The sequence below is a fragment of the Protopterus annectens genome, chromosome 9.part0 (assembly GCF_019279795.1).
Source record: "Protopterus annectens isolate FY-2018-M chromosome 9.part0, PAN1.0, whole genome shotgun sequence".
Lineage (NCBI taxonomy): Eukaryota > Metazoa > Chordata > Ceratodontiformes > Protopteridae > Protopterus > Protopterus annectens.
Window position 1 is genome coordinate 1,348,010,416 of NC_056743.1, and position 23,603 is coordinate 1,348,034,018.

The 23,603-nt window shown below is 40.2% G+C and overlaps 1 protein-coding gene across 2 annotated transcripts in view; it reads left to right on the forward strand.

Annotated features, from left to right (window-relative positions):
* The window catches only part of TACC1 (transforming acidic coiled-coil containing protein 1), a 981,198-nt gene that overhangs the window by 467,216 nt on the left and 490,379 nt on the right, over positions 1–23,603 (forward strand). The window lies entirely within an intron of this gene.

A 23,603-nucleotide genomic window follows, 5' to 3' on the forward strand; every position in this document is an offset into this window, starting at 1 on the left:
AGGGCACTAAATTGTCAGTTCCATATGCTAAAATTTCAGCAACATACCCTGGAACTCCTCAAACAAAAATGTCTTCCTTTCCTGCTTGTGCAGAATCGAAAGAGTTACAAGAGTTAATGCATTGTGCAAGTCAAGTAACTAAACACACCTTGCACTGTGGTTTTGATGCCCTAGAAGCTTCTTGCAGGGCAGCAGTCACTGAAACTGTCATTAGAAGGCATGCATGGCTTAAAGAACAGTCCTTGCCAGACCATGTCAAATCTAAATTGTTGGATGCCCCCTTGCACAAAGACAACTTATTTGGCACTAAGGCAGAAGAGGTTCTTAAAAAAGATGGAAGAAAAAGCAAAATCTATGCAGACAGTTAAGGATTTCATATGGGTCCAGCCACCCAGGTTCAGCAGGCATTGTCCCACCAAGCACTGGTCCTTTCCTGCTCCCACTAAGCCAGTCTGCCCAGACCCAGGGGAACCAGACCCCCCAGACAGCAGCCATAAGGAATGCAGAGATCTAAGCAGTGGACTACCTCCACTTCAAAACCAGGGAGTTCTAAGCCACCCCTTATGGTAAGAACTCACTACGACTCCCCTCCCCCTCCCTCTGCCCACCTTCACTTACCCCTAGGAGGAAAGCTGTCCTTGCAAGCACTTGGGCCACCATTACCAACTACCACTGGGTTCTCAACATAGTGTCCCAGGGATACAAATTTTCTTTCCACACCCTTCCAACCCCAAAAGGGTTCCCAGATCTACCTCCAAACCAGTGGGCAAAGGCTCAAAAGCAAGTCCTTTCCATGTGCTCTATGAGGGCAGTAGAGCATGTTCCTGCAGAACAGATAGGCCAAGGTTTCTACTCCAGACTTTCTGGTACCCAGAAAAGAGGGTACCTGGTACCCCATCCTCGATCCATCCACTCTAAACATCTTCCTGGCGATCCCAAAATTCAAAATGCTCACCCTCCAGCAGCTGCTACTCATGCTGTCCAAGGATGCTTGGCTAGCCACCCTAGATCTAAAAGAGGCCTACCTCCACATTCCTATCAGGGAATCATGCAGTAAATATCTCTGTTTCTGGGCAGGATCTCAGCACTTTCAGTTCTCTGTGCTTCCCTTTGGCTTATCTACTGCTCCCAGAGTTTTCACAAAATGTCTGGCTCTGGCCATTGCCTTTTGCAGACAAAGGAATATCCAGAATTACCCGTACTTAGATGACTGCCTAATTCAGGCAGACAGCTAGGAAAAGCTGTTCATGCACCTGGCCTTTGTAAAGACACTACTAACCTCCCTAGGGTACACAATCAACAAAAAGAAATCCAAACAGGTGCCCACCCAAAGGATTATATTCCTGGGAGCAAGCCTGGACCACAGCACCCCAGATGGCATTTCTTACACCAGAAAATCAGAATTTCCTGGCAGCTTACTTTTCTCAACTAGCCACCAGACCCAGGTTATCTGCAAGGAAGATTCTGAAAGCACTTGGGGTTCATGGCATCTTGCAATACTACTCATTCCATATGCCAGACTGCATATGAGGAAACTTCAATGGTACCTAAAAGGGCTTTGGTGTCAACACTCTCAAGACCTGGAGACTCTTTTTTTAAACCTATAATTCCTTGTTTCAGAAAAGATTTTCTTTGGTGGGCAGCAACATGCTACCACAACAAGGGACTACCTTTCTCACCAACCCCCACCACCCAGACCCTCACCACAGACTCATCTGCCAATGCCTGGGTGCACACCTGGACGGCAGGTGCATATAGGGCCAATGAAGCCCACAGCAAATCCCTCTGCAAAGCAGCCGGAAAGATGATGGCTATACAGCATTCCTTGATAGCTTTCAAGCCCCTTCTGTCTCCAGGGGCTCTTCTGATCAAAATAGACAACACCACTGTGATGTGGTATATTAAGAAGCAGGGAGGGACTCACTACTACCCTCTATGCAGGCTGGCCATGACCCTTTGGCACACAGCCACTGCCATGCAACTCCACCTGTTAGCACAATTCCTACCAGGTGTTCTCAAGTCTCTGGCAGACCAATTCAGCAGAAATCTTCTGGACCCACATAAGTGGCAGCTCAGTAGAAGAACCTTCACCCTAATAACTCGGAAATGGGGCACTCCAAAGGTTAGCCTCTTTGCCTCCCACACCAACCATCAGCTCAGCAAATTCTGCACCAGGGATCATCACTGCATGGCTTGGAAAGTGGATGTCCTGTCCTTCCCCTGGGTCAATCTATCTGTCTATGCTTTTCCTCCACTACCTCTTGTCCCCAGGGTACTGCTCAAAATAAAGGAGGAAAGACTAAGGACAATTCTTATAGCTCCAGACTGGCCTCGCCAGCACTGTTACTCCTTGCTGCCCAGCCTGTCCCCACTGCCACTATGACATCTTCCTAAGATTCCAAACTTCCTGACCCAGAGGGAAGGGGAATTCATGCATCCCCAGTTGCAGACAATCATTTTGGCAGCTTAGCTTATTCCCTAACCCCCAATCAATCTGTCAACCTCAGTAAACAGGTTCTAGGTGTTACACATGAGGCCAGACTCCCTAGCACTAGAAAGTCTTATGCTGACAAATGGAAAAGGTTCTGCACCTGGATTCAGGTTAAGGGAGCCCAATATGGCTAAGCCCTCCCTCCATCTTATCCTGGATTACTTAGCTGACCTGCTACACAGTGGCCTCTCTTTTTTCCTCTATAAAATTCATACCTCTGCTATCTCTGCTCATTTCCCCACTGAGCAGCCCCTTTTCCTCACACCCTTTGATCAAACCGTTAATAAGAGGAGCTAGCAACTTGAGGCCACCCAGAAGAGCACCAACCCTAGCTTGGGATCTTAGCTTTGTGTTTGAAAAGCTCACTCTGCTCCCTTCGAACCAGCTTCTTCTGAAGAGCTAAAATTTGTCTCCTGGAAGACGGCTTTCCTTCTGGCTATCACTTCAGCCAGAAGAGTCTCTGAGCTGCAAGTGCTCATGACTGTGTAACCCTCACTACTAACCCCTTCTTCATGCCCTAGGTGGTGTCCAGTGTGGCTCTCAACCAATCCATTCATTTGCCCACCTTTTTTCCTAATCCCTAGAACAAGGGGGAAAGGATCCTGCACTCTCTAGATGTGCACAGACAGCTCAAATGCTATCTAGACAGGACTAAATCCTTCAGAAAGTCTGATCAATTGCTGGTTAGCTTTGCTACAGGGGCAGAAGGCAAAGCCATTTCCAAATGGATAGCACACCGCATCCATTTCTGCTACAAACATGGAAAGCTTCCACCTAAGGGGGTCAGGACTTGCTCAACCAGAGCAGCCTCCACCTCTGCAGCTTTCCTCCGAGGAGTCCCCACCAGGGACATCCTGGAGGCTGCCACCTGGACATCTGTTCACACTTTTATCAAACATTACCACCTGCCTCTCTTTTCCAAATCCAGGGCAGGGTTTGCCTCTGCAGTCTTGCAGGGCATCTTAGCCAGCCCCTAGTTTCCTTGACTGCCTCCACCCATTTCCTCAGCTTTGGGAATCAACCCAAATGTGATGACTGCAACAGTGACACATGAAGAACATACAATTGTGTACACTTACCTTAAATATAGATGTATGAGTGTATTCACTGTTGCAGTCCTCGTTTCCCTCCCTTCTTCCCCCTCTTCTTTCTTCTCATTCCTTACAAGGGACATATTGATATTTACTTTCTACTGGTGGGGTTCTTCCACCAGAAACTGGCTCCCACTTGGGGGCTCCTGACAGGTTAGAGCAAGAAAATCTGATGTAATGGTGTCAGTTGCCTTACTTTATACTACTGATGACCTGACGTCAGTCCTGAAGCGACAGTAACCGACACAGAAATACTAAGCCTCTGGTATTTGAGCCAGCCGAGGGCTACCCTGGCAGGGATAACCCAAATGTGATGACTGCAACAGTGAACACACTCTGACATCTACATTTATGGTAAGTGTACACAACTGTACTGACTTTTGAGCCCCAAGGCCTGATTCTCTCAGCCCTTCTTGCCAGACTAGTGTGCCATCTGAGAGGGACAAGTCCTTTTTGTCTATGAAATGGCAAAAAAATTTTTGTCCTGTTGATACCGTACCCACTGCCTAGTTTTTCTTGCATAGTGACAGATCTCTTGGACATTTCTTAGATTAAGATATAATAATAATCTTTCAGGTAATATAGCTATACTGAAAGAGATGTAGCAGCAGTGGGACCTGCTGTTGTGTATGTGGACTTGTCCAGAAGTCATTAATTTCTGGTCCCAGATCCATGATGAGCTGTAAGTGACCATAATGTCGTCACATTAACTGTTTTTATTGTTGGATGCTGTATCAGTTTCTGATCTTTGTGCAAGACTGTGCATAAGGGGATTTACTGTTTACTGGCTTAAAATTATGGGAAACATTAACAAGAAACTGAAGGAGCCTTCTGTAACATATTAGAGTGCTGTGTCCTTGGTCTAGTGAAACATTCTGAGAATGGAAACTCTGCTGATGACACAGCTATAATATAATTTTTTTCTGGAATAAATTGCTAAAATAAATGTCTGAATGCATTTGAATTGTGTGATAGTTTACATATATACAGATGATTCATTTTATTGAATTTTTCACTTCCTGTCACTAAAGATGGCTCGTTTCTGTTTAGTTTAATATGCAAAATAAACTTGTCAACTTTAACTGTTTTGTAGTAAACTAGCTGAACAAGCTGGGTCAAGGTTAACCATTTCACGTGCTAACTACTATTTCTGTGTGAGATTTACATAGAAATGAAAGGTCTTAAAACCAGGTGAGGAACACGTAACTATTAGTATATTTTTTTCAGATAAAGTTTTGTAGCTCTTGCAGATGTATAGTATGTTGTAATAACAAACCTGCATCTTTACATCCTAACATGACATGTAAAAAGAAAAGTATATTTCTGAATATGTCTGACTACAGATGCCTTCTTGACAGGTATGGTACACTATTTTTTGAAGTGGCCAAATTAATAGATTCATAGATTAGTACTAAGCTAACTGCCCTTGTGAGCCATTTTAAGCTTAGCCAGTTATCCCTTGTGAGACTCAAACCCTGCACCTTGTGTTTGTAAGGCAAACACTTTAACCATTAGGCCACCCTCCCAACCCCAATACTCTGCCACATAAGGTTGAAAAAGCTTGTGACACTGTGGGGTATTGCCAGCTATGCAGGAGAAGTAGGGAATGTGTAACGTATGCCAGCACAGCTAGGTGGAATTTTGTAAAGAATTGTATGTCATTTGTATATCAAACTGATTTGTACGGATGCTTGTGTTGAAAAATGTATTGGTAAAGCTGCTTGTGTTAAGAGTGTGCCCTGTTGGACAGGAAATGTATACATTTAATGTTTTACTAACTAGGTTATCCCTTGGCTGCTGTGTGCTCCTGGCCCCTGTGCTTCTCATCCGCTCTCTCTCCAGCTTGCCTACCCTCCACTAGGAGTTAAGAATCCATCTGGCAACTAAGGACACATCCTACCTTACCAGCTGTATCATCATCCTATAAGTGTACCCCTGTGCTCTTCCAAGAAAGGAAAGAAGAGTATGTGTTTTCCTCATACTGACTTTTTAAGGCCAATTTGTAGGATGCTTATTCCTTGTTGTTTGTAACTGTAAGCTTCTCTGCCTGGTCTGCCAGCAGCCATACCCCTCTGTATCCTGTAGTCAAAGTATAGTCCCTGTCTTCCTTTACCACTACCTCCCCTAGCTGAACTGATCGTCTTTTTAGCCCTAGTCCAGCCTTCATTACTGTAATACATTTGACTGTAAACTAGGTGGCACCATTTTCCAGTCCCTATCTTTTGTCTATCCCACTATCCCAGAAAATACTTATTCTACTGTCTGCTGTCTATACCTTCCTACTATCATCCTTTCATACACCCCCTGTTTTGCTGTAATTACCCACTATCCTCCTTTGAATTCTTCCACTCTACTTCTTATTCATTCTACACCTGCCTCAAATTAACTTACCTTTAACAGTCTGCATTCCACTGATTGTTCACCTTGGCTGTTCACTCACTTGTCTCTACCCGCTCTGTTTGCCCTGCGGGCTCACTCCGCTCCCCTACCTTGCCCCCAATTCCCACCTGCTCCCAATGGTCCTACATTTATTCCTGTAAACCACACCCCCATCACATCTGCTCCAATCTAGCAACACACCTTATTAGCACTCCCAACCCTTCTTGTCACATCACCTCACCTGTTCATATTACACTCCCTCCCTTCCCTCCTTGTTACATCTTCTTAACTGTTGATACTACATAACCCCCCTTTTGTTCCACTTCTTAAACTAAGACAATGGCTATATTACCCATCCCAAGTCAAATAAAACATTTACTCCTGGCCTCACTCTTACCTCCTCTAACTATTGCCTATCTACTAACCTCCTATGAACAACCATTATACCCCAACCTTCTCTTCCCCTCCAAATTCACTCCCACACCACTACTAGCCATCTCCCAAAACTACATCAACATCACATCCAGACCCTGCTACTTACAAGCCAAATATCATAGACTGGCCCACATCAAGTACATCAATCTAAATATTAGGAAATCATTTTACTATTATTGTAAGTTTCACAACCCTATAAATAGAATATACCTCCCCTCCCTGCTAGATGGGGACATTCATCCTAACCCCAGCCCAAACAATACTCTTGCCACTGAACAAAGCAACTATAACATCGCTAGTACCCAAGCCCTATTAAACCTTCTAACTCACTCTATATAGCACATCTCAACATACGTAGCATTAACAACAAAACTGCCCACCTCCACACCCTTTTAGATGTCCACCTATTTGACATCCTATGTTTATCTGAAACATGGCTAAAACCTACAATTAATGGCAATGAAGTCACCCCATCTGGTTACAATATCCTAAGATTAGACCATACAACCAAAAAGGGAGGGGGGTAGCAATCCTTTATAAAGCAGAGCTACAAGTTACCACTGCAAACCTTAGACCACCTGTGTACAATAATGCTGAAATTCTCATTTCTAAATTTCAGGTCAACACATGTAAATCTATATACATTGTTTGTATTTACCTTCCCCCTGGAAATAACATTAATACCCTTGAAAATATTCTAAACTGGCTGTCTGTTAATCTCCCATAAGAAACTATAGTCCTTGGAGACTTTAATATCAACTGGATGTCCTGTAGTACTGTACACTCTACCACCCATATTAACCTATATGGCTTCTCACAAACTATTACCTCCCCAACCAGGATTAATAAACCCAATAACAAAGAAAGCACCTTAGATTGGATTCTTACTAATTCTTCTCTTCAAACATACAAAGTAGGAACCCTCCCTGATGATCTAAGTGACCACTCACTAACTTATATTATCAGACACAAAACCAACATAACTTACCAAATACCTTTAGGTCAGTATGGACCAAAAAACTTTTTAACCCTGAACTATTCCAAACAGAACTTAAACACTGAAATTGGTCACCGCTAAAATCCCTCCCACTAGATGAAGCAGTGGAATACTTTAATTCTACATTCTTAGCCATCCTTGACCATCATACCCCATCACGCTCTATTAGAAATAAGGCTAAACCTGCCCCATGGCTCTCAATAGCTACTAGGCAAACAATCCTTCTTAGAAACAAATCCTGGGCAAAATTGCACACTACTAGGAATTCTCCAGACCACCAAAACTTTAGACAACATAGAAATATTACAAAAAAAGCTATCCTCTTAGATAAAAAAAACTTTTTACTTCCAACTACAGCAAACTTACCAAAAGAATCCACAAAAGTTTTGGACTAGCATTAACAAACTACTACACCCAGGTCAATCTATCACACCTAACTCTCAAGGCTCCAACTTTGAGAATCCAACACAAACTGCCAATGCCTTCAATTCTATTTTCACAGATGCCATCCAAACTCTTGCTAGTCAGCTATCTCCAGGTACCTCAAATCTACCAACTACTTCTACTAGCCCACTTCCATCATTTGTTACAATCTGCTTCTACTTCCTTCATTTACTCTCTTTTCCAAAAACTAAAACCTACCACCCCCTTTGCTGACCAACTACCAGCAGAATACCTGCAAAAAGGAGCCAAAGCCATCGCCTATCCCATTTCCATACTGATAAACAGAACCATAAGTGAAGGCACTATCCCAACTATCTGGAAAATCACTCACATTATCCCCCTACATAAAGGTGGGAACTCCAATGACTTTTCATACTATCGTCCTATAGCTTTACTCTCCCCACTGGCAAAAATAATGGAAAAATGCATCCATAAGCAACTACTTAACCACCTTATCCAAAATAACTTACTTGCCAACTGTCAACATGGATTTAGGCCATTCCACAGTACTACCACTGCCCTGCTATCCTTTACAGACTGCATTGACAAAAACCATAACAACAATATTCTTTCCTCTGCAGTCTTTATAGATTTATCTAAAGCTTTTGATATGGTTAATCACCAGCTCCTTTTAAATATACTGAAATCCCTTTCACTTGAACCTCTAGCCTTAAATTGGGTCAAATCTTACTTAGACAATAGACAGCAAGCTGTACTGTGGGACAACAATCTATCTACACACCTCCCCATTTCCCTTGGTGTTCCTCAGGGCTCCATATTAGGCCCACTCCTATTTTCCATTTTTATTAATGATCTTCACTCAGCAATTCCTCAAGCCAACCTGTATTCAATATGCAGATGACTCCACTATAATTTGTCCAGCCACTTATTCTGAGCTACAGTCCCTTACCCAAAAAGCATTTAATACAGTAGAACAATGGTTTTTAAACCGCTGCCTCCTCCTTAACCCCCAAAAAACTAAACTTTTACTTTCTACTCCAACCCGAAAGTCAACCCCAGCATATTTCACACTCCTATCTAATAACGGCACTCTCATATCACCTGACCCAACCACCAAACTCTTAGGAATAACTATAGATAGCAACCTTAACTTCAATACTCATATTAACAGCACAATAAAGAGTCAACAAGAAATTGGGGTCCCTCTATAGAATCAAACCCTTTCTTACACCATTAGCCAGGACCGCTATAGCCAGAACTCACTTAATCTCCACTATGCTTCACCTGTATACACTAATCTTTCAAAAAACAACCTCAACAAACTGGCAATTTCCTATAATAATATTGCTAGATTTGCCACTGGCTCTCCTTTTAAAACTCATCATTGTCTTAATCTAAAACAACTAGGATGGCTAGAGTTCCAAAATCAGCTTCTATTTCACCAGCTTGCTATTGCCCATAAGACCCTGCATCACCCAACCAATACTCCAATACTCTCTACTCTCATTACCCCTTACAACAATCTTAAGAATTTACGCTCCTCAAATAAACTACTTATTAGTACTAGCATTTCCAACAACTTAGCAGGAGACTCTCTGTTCTCCAATACTGTTGGAAAGCACTGGAACCTACTTCCCACTGAACTCCTATCTCTGTCCTCAAGAACACTTTTTAAACAGAAACTAAAACTGTTTCTTAGTACACATTGGTTATGCCCTTGTACTAACCCTGACTAACTCTCCTTTTTCTTTATACTTATGAATACTCTTCACCTTATACTATACTGTACTTACTACTGACTTATCCTTAATGATCCATATAAACCATGACATTGCAATTAAAATCTATGTATATATGTATATAGTAACAACTTTTTGTACATTACCTTTACTGTTTGTATCATGCTCACTATTAGTATTGTACTTTTATTAACAATAGCTGTGTCAAGCTTGTACTTTTGCAACATTCTTTATTATATTGTGTGTATGTGTTGGAGCTTTTCCCCCCGGGCCTCTACTGAAAATAGACATGTATCCAGTTAGACTAGCCCAGTCAACAAATGTAAAATAAATAAATGTGTTATTGTAACTGTTTAAATGTATATGTTTTAACAGAGGATACTGGAAATGAAGATGTCAATCTCTGTAGGAAGAGTGGAATTGTTTTATGGTTCGAATTCCAGGAGCTGTAACAAATCATAGCAAGGGTCTATGTGCATGTATTATTGACACACCGGTGCTAAATCCTGGCAGTTTTTAGCAATGGGGGAGGGTTGCTTGGGAACTAGAAGTCAGATGACTAGATGTATGTGATGTCATTCTGTAATGCATCACCAAAAACAATATTTTAATACTGGGTGAGACTGAAGTTTCATGGCAATCTGTTTTGGTAATCTAACAAAGAAGGATCTCTCACCTACTTCATCTTGCCTTGCTTTAGTATGTAACCAGGGAATAATAATTATTTAGGCTCAGTCAGGAAAATATAGTGAGATTAGTTAAGTGTTGTTTTTCTGTAATTGTGTGAACCTGTCCACCTGCGTTGTTTTTAAAATTTCCTGTGATGAAACTCTTTTGTTTGTGGTAAATTGATATTTAGTATTTTCATGTTCTTTTATTGTTATATATATTTAAACTTTTCATTGTTGCTGGTTCTTTAGAGAATATTTTAACCTTTGAGGGTACTTGTATCTGTTGGTGATGCTGTGGCCATTCCCAAAAGCCTGGCTGTTTGGTCAACATTACCATTTGTATGTATTTATTTACATTTGTTTACCAGGAAAGTCCAACTGGGCCAGAAGCCCATTTTCAGTGGAGGCCAGGGGAGAAAAGTTCGACAGAAATATAAGCAAAATACAATAATTAGATTAGTACAATATTGTACATTAAGATGCAGATGCACATCATCTAGTTAGTATTAATATTAATTTCATCAGCATAATTTGCTACCTGTGCAAGAGCCTTAGAGTAGCTGGCTTTGGGGTGTCTGCTGGCAGTGTAACTACCTTATAGTCTGGGCAAAAGTGGGCATAGCTAGTAAATCTGTGCCAGCCTTTCAAGTGTGTGTGTGAGTGTGAAAATCAAATCTGTGTGTGTCAGCTACTTGGAGCAAGGACATGAAGCACTGGTTTTCCAGAGAGGGTGCTGGAGGACTTAGCTTGGACACTCTCCTGAGTTCTTAACCCTGTAGCTATACCAGTGGAGAGTCTTACTGTGGACCTCAAGGGAGACCGATAAATCCTGTTCCTGGACTGATTGTGTTCCCTGTGTGCTCTTAAGGGAAATTGTGCTTGATGCAGAGAGCTGCATCTGGAAATACTGAGTGTATCCATTTTTGTTCCAAGTAAACATCCCTCTCCAGTGTCAGTAGTGAGGATTCAGGCTCCTTAATTATTGGCCCAGAGATGGGATGTTACAAAGCTGAACATTAATGATTTTACTGTTGCTGAATCCTAGTGGACAGTAAAGTTATGATGACTGATTGATTGGATGGGATTACATCTGGTGCCATGATATTTCTGCTTATCTCATCTAGGTAACACTTCCCAACCTTGAGGTACCTGCTGATGAGTAGCATTTTGGGAGATTTTTAGTTTGTTTTCTCAATCTCTTGCCAGGGAGTAAATGGTATGACCTCTTTCTATGTATACATAATATCTTTCACTTTTGGTGTCAAAGGTTATGCCTCATTTAGACAGGAGTAATGTGGGTCCCTGCTCAGTGATCACACATTAGTATAATTAACTTACTCAGAGAGTGGCACAGCAACATGCTGCAACAGCAGTGAGAACAGAAGTGTTAATTCCATATCAAGCAGCCATCCTACACTTCTCAGATAGCTGTGCTGGGGAGTCTGCCTACTTCTTTCAGATGCAATGTCATCTCACATTCCCAAGTGTGGACATGTTCACTTCTGTATGCAGTGGCCCCATGATGATGTATGAGCTAAGGTTTCCAACCCATGTAAGCATTTTATGGTTCACTGTTGGCTGGGGCCATAGATTCCTAATGTGGATAAAAGAGCTCTGTCAAGTTAATGGAGGAACATTTCGTCTACCTGTGGAAAGACTTGAAAAAGATGGGCAGGAACTTGATAAATGGCTAATAAAGGCCTAACAGAGAAATGTTTGTGGCTGGAAAACAGATGAAATGCAATTCTCCATTTACTGGAATAAATAAGTTTTAAAGCTTCTTTTACATTACAGAGCTTTGAGATGGGAGGCATGGTAGTGGACGTGTGTAGCACTTGCTGCGTACTGTATTGTGGCTATTAACAGCAAAGAAAGCCCATGTTATGATGAGAGAAAAATGACTTTTGGGAAGAGCTGACCTTTATGGGTATGTTTGCTTTGTTGGAAAGAACAGTATCTTAGTAATGATATGCACACCTGTGAGTAGTTTGGTTTGTACTTCTGAGTGGGGATGCTGAATTTAGTGACATCTATACAGTACACGTAATGTAGCAGAGACTGGGATTGTAATACTATAGTGCAACACAAATAGCACTGTTCATATTATAATGAAGGACAGCATGTTGTCAGCTGTAAGTGAGGAATTGTTTTACTGTGCTGAATCCAGTAATGTACGGAATTTACTGCAGTGTTGTCTGATGGAGTCTGTTTTATAACTGAAAATTAACAGCCCGAGAGGGTTGTGTTTATGGAGAAATGTCCATCAAGAAAAGGAAATGTAAAGGTAAGGCTATTAGGCAGCGAATGGCTTGGTGGTGGCAGAGGAAAGTATGGAGTCACCATGGAAACTGCTGCTTTGTGATGCAAAGATTGGAATTTGTTAAGCCTTGAATGGAGACCCAGGAGCTGGGTTCAAATGTATTGCTCCAAGGGTGAAGTGACAGAGAGATTTGATTCTGTGTGGTTAGATTTGAAGTACAAGGAGTCATTGCTGTGGAGGGTTGAAGTTGTTTTAGAATGGGAGAATAGTGGGTGTGCTGGATGGCTTTGAAGGGGGCCTGACTTGATTGGATTTTCTGGCATTTGTTGCTAGAAATGTGGAAACTGCCAATAAAAGGATTACGAAAGCAGTTCCAATTGGCTTTCATTGTTTAATTCCTCTGCTTTGTTTGATTCATCTGAACTGTAGAAGCAGTACTGGAGTGGAATCAGAGGAGGGAGCTCTGTTCAGTGACAGACAAAGTCTGTACTATTCTAAATTCTTTCTTACATTACAAAATATAAGAAGTGGTCTTTCAACCATGCAGAACCCAAGCTCCATATTGTAGGCACCATGTTACAAAAATGCCACATCAATTCATGAATCTGCTCACGCATTCAAAATGTTACAGTTTAATAATGCAAAATTTGCTGGCAGATGAACTGCAGAGCACAAGAGTGACTAAGTAGCTGGGGTGGGTGGCCTCTATTATGCAGGAGACTTTTAATTAATTTTGGTTTGAATGTGAAGATGTTCAGTATATTAAATTATTAATGTCTTATGGCAGTTCTTAGTTGTTTGCAGTGTGGAATATGAAATTTACCTTTTTGCTTTTCTAAAGTCGGCAGATGAGAGCATAGTGTAAAGTGCACTCTTTTATTGCTTCAGTTGTTTGCTAGGCCTAAACACTTGGATCAAGTATCTTTAAAAATTAACCTACATGAATATGCTTTGCATGTTGTATATAAAGTGTTGCTTTCTGTTGGAACCATATTACTGAAGGATATTGAATACTGATATCTGTATTTCCTTTTGAAATCTTATAATGTATAAAAAGACTTAACATGGTAAAATCTGCTTAGTGAACTAAATGGAGCCATTCAGATGCAGTACCAATATCGACTTGGTCTTTAAATGTAAATAATTTTAAATTCCTGGAACCTTCGCTTATACTTCACAGTTGTAGTTTACATTGCCTTGCAGCCCATGTTTTTACTCTGATCTGACAAGTGAATGAATCCCAAAACTCTGTTTATGCTGATCATTTCAGGCTATTAATTGATTATATTGTATATTAAATGTGATTAAACAGTAGCATTGAATTGCCCCTTCAGATTTGTACTCTGATGCTTTTGGTGGTTCCTTGGGGCTGGTCTGTGGCACTGATGGTTAGTAGCATACTATAGTAAGATGTGTCGCATGTCTCGTGTATTCAGTTGAGAAACTGAGGCTGGGTATGTGTTCAAATCACTTATTATACATACACACATCGGGAGCTGTAACTTGTACATATACTATGTACTTCATAAGCTTACTGACTGACTTGCTACAAACGCACCTGCATCTCCATTCAACCTTACATTCATACTGGCTGACTGCACAAAATGGCACTGATCTTGCATATGCTCAGTAACTTAAATGCACATGCAGCCTAGCTACAGTGGCTGAGTAGGTTCAATATACACACTGATCTACTTCCTCCCTCTTTTTAATTTTGTTCAACATTGCAAAATACAAGAACAAATGCATATTTAAGAGCTAGATATTATTTCAACATTTCAACAAAACATAACCGATTTCAAGTCCAAGTGGCGGTGTATTTAGGATTGGGTTTGCAAATTCTACTCGATCTAGTTACATAGAAATTCTGACTGGGTTTAGAAACAGGGACAGTCTCTGGGGATTCATTCAGTACTGGAACATCTGGGTTTATAACAAAGTTGTTTGAAGAAATACACTGTCCTTTTGAATACGAACAGCTGACTAGTCACTTTGCCTGTGCCAACGAGTCTAATTTCCAATCTGCTGTGGCACTGGTTATGAGACAGGTAACACATGTCTACGATTCCTTCTGTAATCCATTCCTTCAGATTGTTGAATATAAGATCTCGGTTCCTCACAAATGTCCTTCACGATTCCTACATGATCATGACCTTTGGATGTTTGCATTCTCACAACTTCTCCTTGTAGCAGTGGTCGAAGGGATTTACTGGTTTTATCATAGTACAACTTTTGTGACTGATGTTTTCTCGAAAGCTGAGCCTGGACTGCTCTGTTGTTCTTTGAGTTTGGTACTAACAATTGTTTGCTGATTGGAAGAGTTGTTTGTGTCTGTCTGGTCATAAATGTTTGAGCAGGTGAGCCAAGCAAGTTGTCTCTAGGAATGTTTCTGAGATTGAGTAAGTCAAGAAAAACATCGGTACCATCTCTTTTGGATTTCTCCAACAAGTGTTTTACACTCTGAACTGCATGTTCAGCTAAACCATTGGCTTGTGGATACTCAGGACTACTGCTAACATGAACAAAGTTCCAAGACTCTGCAAATTTCTTGAACTGCTAACTAGTAAACTGTGCACCATTGTGAGACATGACTTTGTGCGGACTACCATGGACAGAAAAATGTCTCTTCAATTTTGTAATGACTGTGATGGACGTCAAGTTAGGAAGTAGGTCAATTTCAAACCAATTTGAGTAAGTCTACTAATACCAAGTAATGCTGACCATTCCATTCAATTTGAAAATATCTGTAGCAACCGTCGACCATGGTAATTTAAGAATTTGATGTAGCTGATGTGGTTCGTTTTGTTGATGCGGTTTGGTGCTGTTGCAAATTGAACATGCTAGCGTCTCCTTCTCTATATCTTTGGACATTGAAGGCCAAACTACAATGCCTCTCCCTTCTTTTAGTTGAATCACTACTTGGGTGATCACAGTGCAAACTTTTGATGCATTCCTGTTGTAATGGTTTAGGAATTACCACTTTTGGACCTTTCATGATGATTCCATCTTCCATCATGAGTTCATCTTGGTAAGGAAAATACTGCCGAATGTCAAGTAGTAAACTGGCTTTGTTGGTCATTCTTCACTGATAATATTTTTCAGCTTCTGGATAATTGGGTCTGAAGCTGTGCGATTTCTCAGTTTATCAAGCTTTGATTATGAAAACTTTCTGACTTGAATGACTTCAAAGTCTGCTGTTTCATTTTCATGCTGCTCTGTAGTTTGGGTGCGTGTGACAAAGCATCAGCAAGATACAAGTGTTTGCCCTTTTTGTAAACAATATTAAAATTGTTCTTCTGCAATTTTAACATCATGATTTGCAATGGAGCTGGGGCTGTATGACTGGCTGTTTCAAAATTGTCACTAGTGGTTGGTGATCAGTCTGTATTTGGATAGGTCAGCCATAAATATGATCATTGAACTTCAAACATGTGAACACTACTACCAAAAGTTCTTTCTCTATTTGTGCATAATGCATCTCTGTTTGAGTTAGAGTTCTTGACATATAAGCAACTGGTATGCCTTCTTGAAGACATGCTGTGTCAAGGCCATACCTTGAAGCATCACAAGAAAAAGTTACAAGTTTGTGAACATCATAATATCTCAATGTGGGTGCATTGGCAATTTTCTTCAGAATATCAAATGTTCTTTGGTGTTGTTCCAACCAGGACCAGTTTACATTTATGCATGTCAACTTGCATAATGGTGCAGAAAGCTCGCTCAAGTCTGGGATAAACTTTCCTAAATAGTTGACCATACCTAGAAAATGTTGTAAAAATGTGACATTCCCTGAAACTGGCATTTCCACATTTGCTGTTTGGTTAGGCGGATCTGGTTGTAATTCAGAACTGGTAAACAAATGTCCTCCATAAGTAATTTCTTTCAGTTTGAATTTACATTTCTGAGGATTCAGTTTGAGATTTACTTCAGGTGCATAGTCTAGAACTTTCCTGAGATTTCTATCATGTTTGTCTTTACCACTGCCTCCAACAGTAATGTCATTTGCTATAATAGCACATGGATAACCAGCAAATATTTGTTCCATGGCACATGGAATGAATTCTGCCAGTGAAGTCTTTCAAAGTGGCATTCTTAAAAATCTGTATCTACAAAATAGTGTACTGAATGTAGTTAACAATGAAGATTTGTAATCCTTCAAAATTTGCCAAAAAGAGCTTTTTGCATCAAAGACTGAGAAAACAGTGGAATCTGGCATGAGAGTGGCTGCCTGTTCTGCTGAATGCATTGGTTGATGAGGATGCTTAAGCACTTTGTCTCTTGGATTAATACATATTCAAATATCATCTGAGCTTTTCTTATGAGCTATGACCATGGAGGATATCCTTTCAGTTGGTTCATCTACTGGAGTAAGGACACCTAAATTCAGCATTTTGTCTAGTTCTGATTTTACTTTACTCTGCATTGCAACTGGAATCTTCCATGCTGGTCTGAACTGGACTTCATGGTTTAACTTCCTGGAATATGTAACTGGAAGTTTACCAAGCTTGTCTTTGAAAATATCAACATATTCAATAAAAAACACTCTCGTTTTTCATACTTATATGGTGAACCTCTTTATTAAATGAAATCAGTCCATCCTCAAACTGTCTTTGAGGCCTAACAGGCACTGTACATGTCTGACTATGTAAAACTGCAAATCATAGCTGTTTGCAGCACAATGGCATGAAAGAACTACTGTGCCATCAGTGTAAATCTCTTCACCACGATAAGCAACTAGTTTTGCACACTTTGCTGAATCAAGTTTCTCACTAGCTTTTACTTTAGCAAACATCTGTGTTAATATAACATCGCATTTAGATCCAGTGTCTGCTTTAAGCTCTACAAGTTTCCCATTAATTGGTACAGTACAAAATATTTCACTCTGCTGACAACTGATAGTCTACTGTATTAACGGTTTCATTGATCACAGAGACACCATCAACACAGTCTATCTGATCTACTTTCTTCTTTGGATACTCTCTTTTAACATAGGTCTGTGACGCTTTAGACTTGCAAATCATTTTGAAATGATTCCACTTTTTACGTTTTTTGACCTTGCTAACCAAAAGCTTTCCCATTTAAGTTTAATGACCACCTCCATAATTGCAACAGTTAACAATGAGGTTGGGTGTGGCACTGCCTCTTGGTTTGCATTTCTTTCATCTTAATTTTCTGCTGCACACTATCAACATTTCACACTAGCAGATACTGCAAACATGCTTTTCTCAGTTGTAAGCATAAAGTTACTTTGAAGAATTAAGTTTCATGTGTAGTTATCTATCTTAAAAATAAAAATAGTCCTGGAAGTTGGAACGTGCCTCTCAATCTCTCTGAGCAAGAATTCTGGACAAAGCCAAAAATAATGGTAGGACAAAGGCCCAAAAATAGGGAGAGATTTTAAATATTCCTCTCCTAAACTCTGTTGCTAGAATAATAGGTTGTATTTTCTGAGTGATATGGAGTCTGAAAATTCAAATGTTGAGAAGTATGGCTGTATCACAATATGGTGGTTCTCCCCATCCCCTGCATACACAACAGGTGCATACAGAAATGAACATTCTTGCTCAATGGCCTCTGAGACAGTTAAATTGATTAGTATAAATGCTGTTGTACGTGTATCTTTATCAGAAAAAGCAGCCTGTATGGAAATATATTCTTGCTCAAACACCAGCATTTCAGGCCTGCGAAATCCCTCTGCCATAGCAACAAATTTCTTTTAAACAAAAGTATAGACCTGGTACTTCTAATTTTGCTCAAGTGCACAACAACCTCTCTGAAAATGCTTTATTTTAACACTGCAAATACCACAAGCACTCTGAACACTTCGGACACTTCAAAAAATCTTAGTTACTGCAAAAAAGTCTGACGTGAAAACATTTGGGCATTTTAGCCTTTTTGAACATTTTAAACACTTTGGAGATTATTTCAAACACTTTATGCATCTATCACAGACATTTCAAACATCTCTGAAATTATTTTGCACACTTCAAATGCTATGCCACATGTTTGGTGACTGAAAATCATTTGAAATTAATTTACGTAACTTTGAAAAACCACTGAGCTGTTTGCGAGTTCACTCCTTGATATTGCTCCACTTCTAAGTACGTGTCTCATGGTTTGCGAGCTGCTTCAACGTCAGATCCCATTCTGACACCATGTTGCGTGTCTCATCTTTTCAAATGAGACACTGAGGTTGGGTATGCATTCAAGCTGTTTATTATATATACACACATTGAGATGTAACTTGTACATATACTTTGTACTGCATATGCTTACTGACTGACTTGTTACTTCTAACACACACACGTGCATCTCCATTCACTCGCACGGACTACACAAAATGGTACTGATCTCGCACGTGCTCAGTAACTTGTATGCACATGCTGTCTAACTACATTAGTGAGTAGGTTCAATATACACACTGATCTACAAGGTGGAGGCTCATTTCACCTCTGCATCAATGTATTTGGCAACTAAAGTGATAATTTCTGTTTCTCTCTTCATCCAGCTTCAGTTAAATGATTATATGTAAAAACTATAGTTATTTCAGGTTAAAAGCAACCCACCATCTAATCTGGCTATCATCTCAAGTCAGAGTGCTTTCCCTACATTAAAAAATAATAATTTTCTGTGAATGGCACAACATCAGCTTAATCAGCAAAAGATGAGAGGAACATCAGTGTGATGGTGTTTTCTGGTGACTATGGTAATGCAGATGTACACAAAATTCTTAATCGACAGGTTTGAAGCTTGTCTGTTAGCCATGTAAGAGTTCATAGGATGCATTTGTCTGGATTATTCCACTTCTGAAATGAGGAGCATTGCTTTTAGCCCTTGAGCATGGTAATGTAATCCAAATGAATTGCTCTGAAGTCTTCTCCCTTAGAAAGGTTTGCTTCAGTTCAGGCCAGGGCATTGTAACCAGTCACTAGCCTCTAGGGTATCTGCTTAGTTGTTTCTGGATATGAAGGTCATCCTCTGGTTCTGGGGTGTTAATAGTTTTGTACAATGTCTGCAACTCAGCACATAGTGCACTTAGCTTTGATGCCAGGAATGTCAGAAAGTTCTTAGTTCTGTTTGCTCCATAGGTGTTCTGATACTTATGCAGCACTGCAGGTTTAGCGGTTCCTGCATACGTAAACTGCTGTCCTTCAGTCTGGGTTATTAATCCAAGTTTCTGTTTGCCTGATTTGATTTTGGGTTAGACAGATGCTAACATTTTCACAGCACTTACTAAGATGAGTAAGGGTATTTCCTGCGTCTTAGCCAAGTTTTCCCTCCAGCCTGTTTAAATACTGCCTCATGCACAGGTCTTTTGTACAGATGTGGGGCAATACCCAAAGCAAACTGCCCAGACAAATGTGTAGTAGTACCCAAAGCAGAAATGCCCAGAATTGCCAAACTGTTTTCACAAAGTGCAGGACTAAAACAGATGAAGTTTCCAAGGCAGAGCTGGTTCTTTGAGTATGGAAGTGTATCCGACTCCTCAGCTGGCTAGGAAATATAAGGTGGCAATGGTAAAAATGCAGGATAAAAAAAGGTACAAAGTACTGAAGCTGATTTTACGTAATGCAAGAAAAAATGGGTGACTTGATGTTCACCGTTTCTTTCCATGTACGTACACCCAGCTATAATAAATAAGTAACATTTTGGTTTGAGTGCTACTTTAAGTAATGACACATCATTGATTTTAGAGCATTGGCTGTGTTTTTCACCTCAGCCTGCTCTAACAGACGTGGTTATATGGATGAAATTATGCCGAAGTAAAGCCTGAGCAGCAAGAAATTTGGATTTTGTTATAAGAATATGCCAAGGTAAACAGTGGAAACCAAAAGAAATGTTGACCAAAGCAGTCACTGTAGAGATTTTTCTGAAGCTCTCATCTGTTCCCTGTTATATGGAATATAGTCCTTTAGATGACCCTGTCCTCCTATTTAATTGGGAGTCACAGAGGAAGGAGGAGATTGTCATACTTATAGATTTAAAGCCAGACGTTGCTATGGGAATGCGCATGTTAATGTAGTATTTATACCCTCAACACACATTTTCTTTGAAATATTTCTTTCTGAACTGTTTCTGCTACACTTTTGAGTTCCACTGTTGCTGGAGACAAAAATGTTGCCTGCACACAGACACAGCAAAGCAATACATTGCTTTTATGCATGCATTGATGGAGTTGTCTGAAATCTCTTCAGTCTTGAAATGCAGGATGAGTTGAACTATAAAATTCAATTTGTTAGTCAAGGCAGATTTCTACCATGTTGTTAGTACCATTACCAAGCCTTTGTGGGTGGCCTCATACCAGCTGCTAATAAAGCACCTATTCAGGTGTAGCTGTTACCATGCGGATCTGTATTGCACTCCTGGTGTTAGGTGCACTCATTGGGGAAGAAAGAAATGCCGATGATATCTAGAGTAGTCGAACCTCTCAATAGCAGTAAAGAAAATTAAGTCTGCAATTGTTACAGTTGCTGTGCTCCAAAAAGAGTTTTAAGCTGAAGCTCTAGAAAGAAAACATATGCATTTTCAGTAAGAAATGAAGAGATGTAAATCTGCTGAGCAGACAGGTGGTAACATTTCTAGATCATTACGTGCATTCCTGCTGTTAGCAAAGGTATAACTGCTTTTAAGCTCCCAACAAATAGTAGTTGCATGTCAGATGTAAATACTGGATTTGCTATTACAAGGCTGTAAGTTACAGCAGTTGTCTAAAACATTTGTAAGTTGCGATAGGGAGGGGTCTATACAGGTAATACCTGTTGGATTGTTATGTTCCTCCCATCATTTATTCTAGCGAAAAAGATGTTCATCTCCATCCAAAAAAAATGTTTAATCACGTTTTTTTTTTTTTCATTCTCCCCTGGAAATGTTAACTGCATTAATGCAAACAGTTTTTTCTCCAAGAAGCTAAAACATGCATCTTTCCTCTTCACTCTCATGTCTATAAATACTATATTTTCTTTATTTCATCAGGCATGCTTTTTTTTTCCATTAAGCATAGTTAAGCATTGTTTAATGAACAAATCATTTAGTAGAGCTGAGTTTTTGATGACTGGGGGTGGGTAACTATGGGTACTATCGCCATATTACCAGTGCAATAGTGTTAATACAGGATAATATGCCAGCTTTAAACCAGCAGCACACGAGCAGAGGAGTTCCATATAAATGTCACCAATGATATATAATGGCTGATTAAAAACATGATGATGATTTTGATATTCAACTTCTGGCTGTATTAGGATCCACTGGATATTTTATTTATTGGAGAAAAAGTATATTAACACACTCCTAACCAAAGCCTGAAGTGTTACATTACCTTAATTTAACTGAGCTACAAAATTCTCATTTCAGTAAGCTTTGTGTGAAATTTTGCATTCTAGCCACGTGCTTTGTATTTTGTCTACCTGCTCCTACTCACCCCATTATAACCTCCTTGCATTCAGTTTCTGTTGTTTTGTTGCAGTTCATTGATCATTTCTGCATCACAATCTACCGTCTACAGTCTGTAATCTTTCTGGAAACAGATTTTAGAAAGTAATGCACAATGGGTCATTTTTTTATCTCCTAAATAGTAGGTCTACTCCTCCTTCTACATTAGACCATACATAAAGAGGAATGGAGACCAGAGATTCATCTATCTAGTATAGATGTCTGCATCCTGTGTTTTCCCTTCTGGCTCACTGATGATTTAGAAATATGTCAAGGCTTAGTAGCACTGTGAAAACACATTAGCCTTGTTAAAATGTTGTATGCAAGCATTTTGTTAATGTTGGCAGCAGTAGTTTGCAATTGCTAAAAATCAATGTACATCTTTATTCTTTTATTAAGACTGCACCTGTCAAGGTTTTTAAAACATGTTTACTGAAAATGGCTCTTACACTTTTGGCTGCTTATCACTTTTCAAGCATTATTTCTGCTGTCCTTGCACAAATCAATGCTATTATAGTGGCATAAATGGCATTATTTTTTGCTGATGCTGTGATTGTCAGAGGGGAGACCTGCAGGAATGTAACACTGGGTGCCCACAAAAGAAGGAAGACATTTCTCTTGGAAGCTCGATTCTTTAGAGGGAAGAGATTGCCTGCACAGTGTTATAGCAGAGAGGAGCAGAATGCAAATGTTCAAAACTGTAAAAGAGCAGAGAGATATACAGCTCTGACTAACAGCCCAGGTGACTCAGGTTCAGTTAGAGGCCTGGGTACGGAGGGATGGACATGGGTGGGAGGGTGCTCATCAGTAATCCCTAAGGGGAGGCATGGTCTGGGGGGGTTGCCCTTGGATATAGTTGAGAAGTGTGCAGGGGGGGAAAGGGAGTGGGTAATGCATATAAAAGACCTCCCCCCCCCCAAGATAGAAACACCGACAGCCAAACCCCCGGGTCACTTTTGGGAACCACTATTGTCTAAGCAATATCTGTGTACGTCAGGAGATAGGAAGATGGGTGGTAGATCCAGTATGGAATGTGGGGCATTTGGGCTGGGCCTGTAGGATATGGTTTGAGCAGACCCCCAAAAAAAAGGAATGCATCATGAAAGTCATGGCATTCTTTGACCTTAAGTGGAGCAGTGTAGTCACTGAACACTTAGTGTGCTTTGACTGTTAGTGGAAGAAAAACCCTGCCAAGATAGTCTTCACTGTGTAATACCTTAAACCTCATGTAGTAGAGGCCTATGGGATATATGCAAATGACTACTTAAAGACGTAATGGCTTCCAAATGATCATGACTTTTTAGTTGTCAAATCCCACTAGCTGTAGACATGCATGTTTGGACATTTTTAGTGACTTCAGCAGTACAGCAAAAGTGGATTGTTTGATATACTCTAGAAGTCGGAGCTTAAAATCAAGCCTGATAACCATAAATATTAAGGTGCCTGCAATATATCCCAAATAACATCCAAATCAAAGGGTAAAAAGGTCATGAAGTCAAACCATTCAGTAAAAACTCTTAAGAAAAACTCTGCCAGGTTAGTCTTCACTGTTTAATAACTTAAAACTCCTATAGTGGGGGTTCTCAACAAAAGGAAAAAAAAAAAGAAACTGACAGGAGGTATCCTTTATTAGTGAAAAGGAAGGTATTACTGATAGGAAAGCCTAATATACCAAAAAGGAAAAAGTTCAATGAATGCATATATAT